The sequence below is a fragment of the Prunus avium genome, chromosome 4, assembly GCF_965620075.1.
Source record: "Prunus avium chromosome 4, drPruAviu1.hap1.1, whole genome shotgun sequence".
Classification (NCBI taxonomy): domain Eukaryota; kingdom Viridiplantae; phylum Streptophyta; class Magnoliopsida; order Rosales; family Rosaceae; genus Prunus; species Prunus avium.
Window position 1 is genome coordinate 18620600 of NC_142287.1, and position 6195 is coordinate 18626794.

At 37.4% G+C, this 6195-nt stretch overlaps 1 pseudogene; it reads right to left on the reverse strand.

The window, feature by feature from the left end:
- Positions 1-3487: 3487 nt before the first annotated feature.
- On the reverse strand, positions 3488-6195 carry LOC110760451 (protein STABILIZED1-like; annotated as a pseudogene).

Genomic DNA, 6195 nt, shown 5'->3' on the forward strand with positions numbered 1-6195 from the left:
TGATTCTAAAAGAAGTTTATAAGTTCCAAAGGAAGGAGGATGGAGTAAAGGCTTGGGGTTTTAGTTGTGTTTGTATTTTACAGGGAAGAATGGTTTCAAGGAGATGAGGTTATGGCTGGGGTGCTTGCAACAACTAGGAAGGAGGTGTGATGACTGAAGAAGGGGGTTGATGGTTGCTGGAATGCTTGCAGCAGCCAAAGCAAGAAGTTGTTGTGCTGCTCCAGCAGCTAAAGGAAGGGTCTGATGGCTGAAGAAGGGGGTTGATGGCTTCTGTGTTGTTTGCAGCAGCCGAATGAGGGGGCTTGATGGCCGAAGAAAACTTGGTGCCCTTTGCCTGAGCCATGAATGCCAATTTATAGAGGGTGAGGGTTTTCCTTTATTTCCAATAGGTAAAAGGAGGTGTTGGAACTAGCTTATTTCCAATGGTTAAAAGGGAGCACTGGGGCATGCTATTTTCCATCAGGTGAAGCTAGGGACCATAAACTGATTATTTCCTATGGATAAAAGGAATCGTTGGAAAAGGCTTGTTTCCAACGAGTAAAGCTAGGCATTTGGAAAATGATTATTTCCTATGGGTAAAAGGAAGTGCTTGAAAAAAATATCTCATTTGCTCACCCACATTGGAGAACTCTAAGTAATGGGCTTGGACTTTGGTGCTCCCAAGTAGCTAGCCTAAAGTCTCCATTATCCAAGAGCTTCCGTGAGCCTTGTGGACCTCCGTAACCTTCCACACCACAATCCCTCGTGCAAGCCCCATAAACCACATGAACTTGGGTTCATGTGAGCTTGATAGGTGATTGACACATGAAAAATGTATTATTGGCTTGGCGTGACATGCACACTACTTCTATATTTATTTAATGAATTAATTCCCAAAATACAGCTTAGATTAACGCATGACCAACATTTTATGTTTTATTGGGCTTTAAATGTCTTTGGACTCCTCGTGACTTTTTTGGGCCTTAACAACTCCTTTGTCTTTATTGTTGTTCACAGCAATGTTAGCAATCATCTGTCGTAGTTCTTCTGTAAAGCGCATACGTCCTTCCATGGCAACAAGTTCTAGACTCACGTTTGCGAAACTTGTGAGATTAACCCTGCCGTTATCATCTGCCATCGATCAAGAGAACCAGGCTCGATGCCACTTGACACAACGAAAGTTATAAGTAAAAGGGTTCAAGAACGATTCCCCTTGATAAAATTCTAGAACACCAGAGATTTGAGAAAAGCTCCAGTTTCTCAAATATGGAATTGCTTGCATAAATGTGTTGTGATTAAAAATTGATTTAATTTGGGTTAATGAGGATATGGGCACATTGGAATAGTCCCAAGGATTATTATTGTTATTATTAAAATATATGGACTGGGTGATATGGGGTTTGATTATGAAAGTGTTTTATGGATTGTCTTGCATATTTATATACTTTGGATTATTTTGATTATTAAGACTATGAATATTTTGGGTCTTTATGAAATTTATGCTTGTGAGAGTTTATTTTATATACTATGAATAAACATTTGGGTACATTGGAATATTGAGAATTTGGGAAAATTAAATTAATGGAGGGTATATTATTTTTATATTATATATATATGGGTTGTGAATCTTACCATCATATGTACCTTTCCTGGTTACTATACCCACATGTGGCTAAAATAATTAAAATAACTAAGATAAGTAAAATAACTAAATGCTGTTGTGAAGCCTCCTAATGTCCTCTTCCAGCCCTACGTCATAAACCCACAGCATATATCACAACCTATAATTTTATATAAATGGGTGAAGAAGGTTGTTGTACCACATCAGCTTTCTATAAGCTAGGCTAGAGAAGCAGCTAGGTATGCACATTTTGAACTTTTGGATGGAGAACACGAGAACTCCCCACAATTCTAAAAGATGAGAAAGTATAGAATGCTAAGAGTATCCACAATATGCTCCTTAAACCACCTCCTTAAACAAATTTTAGGAATGATTTGAAAAAATACAACTCCAACCATGCTTCCTATCCACTTCCTAAAATAGGGAGACCTCTAGGAGCTCCAAAATTTGAAGAGAGAGAAAAAAATCCTAATGGCTCCCTATAATTTAATGCTGCTTTATTTTATGAGTATTTTAAATCTTTAATTATAATGCTAATTATTTTTTATATTATTTTTATAAACACTGACTAATTAAAAAAGAGTTATAGCATTTATGAGTCCTTGAATTATAGAGTATGATTGGAGTTAAAATTTTATAAAGAGCTTCTAAAATAGTTTTTGTATGTTTTTAGATAAATTTTAACTAAAAAATAGGGAGCATGATTGTAGACACTCTAATAAAGTTATCATTTAAATACCTTAGCTTGTTGTCCTTCAAATTATATTTTAGTTGAGTAAAACTGTATTGAGTGTGAAGATGAGGCTGTAAATAACCGTACATATGTCACAAGCTTAATGAGTAGGCGGTTCCTTTTACAAAGAGGGAGAATCTTGAAACGAAGAATGATGCAAAAGTGTCCAAGCGTCAAGAAACTTATAATAATGAAATTCTTGCTATGATAATTTCCTTGATCATGGATTTACTCGGCCTAAGGTATATATGTATATAAATTTTTTTTAGGACCTATCCTATTGAGAGCGATGATAATATACTAAACTCACACACACTACACAGATGCTAAGACTCAAACCCAAGACCATGTTTAGGGGAGTAATTGCTCCATACCAATACTAGCGGATCCTTTGCCTCGGCCTAAGGTATATAAGTGTCGTGTTCTTGTTATAATATATTGGACTTGGATTTTTATTTTTTGTTGAATCTCTAAACTTGGATGTACTTGAAGTTTCACTACTATCACATATGTGGATATATGGTAGTAATACATATATTAGGGCATGTGTCGATTAATCATGGGAATTACATAATTATAGTACAATAAGTTTGGTACTTGGTTTTGTGGAATAATACAACTCTTGAAGTAAGGTTCCCCAATTTCTACATTATAGAGTTGACATATAAAAAAATTCAGTCTATTGCTCTTGTGTTTGTTCATCTTTTTCTTTTTCTTGTACTTGTTGCAAATTTCAATTGGTTCTAATGCAACAGCCAGACTTCATATTTTCTTAATGTGTCGTAGTTGTTAGTGGGCCATATATATAGGGTTTATTTTTTCTTCAAAAATCAACTTGAGTTAACAGCTCACCATAGCCTTGTGGGTGGTTCCGCCAGTTGTGGATGTTTATTTTCCACCAACACAAGAAAAGAGCAGAATCATTCTATTTTGAGGCCTTAGATGAGGCCACAAGAGCAATGGATACATAGATACTTGAGGATACAGAACCAAAGCTGGCCACTCTTATCCTTGTCATGAGATTCTCTTTTTCTTCCTACATGCATTAATTTGTATATATATATTGGTGCAACATTATCAGGATTAATAGTTTTCCTTCCAGAACTATCATACAGGTTTTGATAGTTTTCCTTCCACTCTAGCATTTGAGACGACTAGAGTTTATCAATTTGAGCTGCCAGCTGCCTTGCCTGCTGCGAGCTCTCTTCCTTGCCGAGCTCAACCACCACTTGGTGCAAGATAGCTTCAGTTGGTTGATGAGAGTTGTGCAGGGCCTTGGAAATAGGTTGCTATTTTTCATCATGCTTTGGTTGTGCAGCAATGCATCTTCTCAAAACATCCTTCTGGTTCTCATCAGTCCCATGCTGAAGTTCAAATTTGAAGTACAAAGCCCAGAAGTCCCCAATATCTGGGGCAATTGTGGCAACTCTGTTGAGCCAAGTCCTAGCACTTATAACCTCACTGTGATGGCAGAGTAACTTGGCCACAGCAACACTGATGTGGGGATCGTGATCACATTTCCTGAGGGCATCCATAATCTTGTTCTTCCATTGAAAACGTGGTAGGGGTGCCATACTCTCAATATATGCTGCCCACAAAATACCACTATAGGGACACTCGTCCAAAGCCATGGCCATCAAAATATCAGCTTCCTTGTTATTACCATGCCTCATTTCAGCTCGAACAGCAGCAAGCCACAGTTGAGGGTTTTGAGGATTTTTGTTCCTGGTAGAGTGAGGACTGTTGATGTGATTAATTGTAAGTGGACAATATCGCTGAAATTAGTATAGTAGTAAATAAAGTATCGTTCCAATAGGGATCAAGTTAATCTATTAAATATTAGAGTGATTTATTTCTAATTATATTTGAATTAAACAATAAGAGAATTATGATGATTACAATCTAATTAAGCAAGTAAAATAAATTGAGATTAAGTAAATAATATAAAAGATGAAAACAAAGATGATAAAACATTAGGGCACCGATTTCACCTTGATAATCCCACCCAAATCCTTCTAGTTTGTTAATCCTAATTACCTTACATGTTGATAATCGTTTTCCCTTACCTCACCAATACTCTCTTCCGAGTTATATTAGTTGTATTCCTTACCATCAACACACTCTATTCCTAGTTATGAATTTAGATGGCTAAGAACCCATTAAGATTTGTGGAAAACAATGAAGATTACACAAACCATAACCTAATCTTCCGAGTCGACTATGTAATTTATGGTACTTGTTACGAGAAGCTTTTTTTTAGGAATCTCCTTCTTGTCTCAACCCAATTCTTCCAATCATGCAATTAGTGGCCAATTAATTGAAAGCATTAAGAACGATAACAAGCACTCAACATGTATGAATAAATAAAATTAACAATATCAAAGAATTTGAGTATTCATAGCTAGGCTACATCGTAACCCTAGTAAAAGAAATTAGTTCATGAAGGACTTATTGAGAATCATGATGGTTGGTGAAGACATGGAAGGCATCGAATTCTCCAAGTAGAATGCCAAGGTTGCGCAAGCTCTCTTCGTATTCTCCTTTGTGTGTTTCAGCTATAAGTATGAATGTGTAGGAATTTGATGGTAGATGATGGAGGATGGAGGATGGAGGATAATGGATGATAATGGATGATGGATCAATGACCGAAACTTCCTATTTATAATACTCCTAGAAATCCTACGTCTCTAAGGTATAATTACAAATATTATAAAAGTAGGATTCCTTCTAATATAGGATCTTCTTTATTTCTCCTTGTTTGACTTGGTAAGACTTGAACCATCTTGAACTAGGAAATTTGACAACATTCCTTGTGACAAAAGGAATGACTTGGCTTCTTTTTAATTAAACTCCAATCTTCATCTTCTTGCCCTTTTTAGCACACTTTCTCCTATTTCACAATTCCTTCACAAATCTCACAAAACCAATTAAAACAACCAATTTAATCTAAGGAAATTAACAAATAAATAAGCAAAGGAGGCATAAAATATATATAAAATATAGGCTTATCAACTATGTGGGCACCAATCACCCCATTCAACTTCTCTTCAAGATTTGCAAAAGAAAGCTAGAGCGGTATAGAATTGGGGCAATGCTTGAGGCCCAAGTCATATGCCTCCTTGGCTCGTTCCAAACGATCAAGCCGTTCCTCTAGCTGTCCAAGCATCAACCGCAATTTAAAGAATGAAGGGAATCTGTTCAACCCTTCATCAAGCAATTTCCTCTCATCCTCAACATTCCCTAACCCGTTCTCAACAATTGCTGACTTCATCCATGCTCTCTCTGTGCCTCCCCCACTTTCTCCGGCTTTCGCAAGAATCATTCTAGGTCTCTTGAGTGCACAAGTTTCTAACTTTGCCTGTGCAAGCCACAATTCCATGAGCTGTGGACAACACTCCACAGCCCTCTAAAGCAACAAGATGAGATCCTTATCATTCGATTTCGTGGTGAGCTCAACCATCGCCTTCCACAGCACAACGGAATCAGTAATGCGTTCCAACCCTTTCCTCAAAACCCTGCTCTTATTTGAGTCATCATGCTCCAAATTTGCAACCTGCATCCACAACTTCACCTAATGGGGTATCAAAAACAACCCATTAGCAATCATAGCCTTAGCTTCTTCTTCATTCGAAATCGCAAAAATCATGCAGGCCTCCAACCACACATCCTCACTATTAGGGCACTCCTCACACCTCTTCTGAATCAATTGCCTCGAGACCTCCATTTCCCCAGCCTCCTCCTCCAACCTTGTCGACGCAATCCACTAAAGTGGCTGCTTAGGGTTACTCTCTGTTAACCTCCTCATCAACCCTCTACCCTTCTTTATCTCCGCATCCCTCAAAATCTCTACAACCTCCTTCAT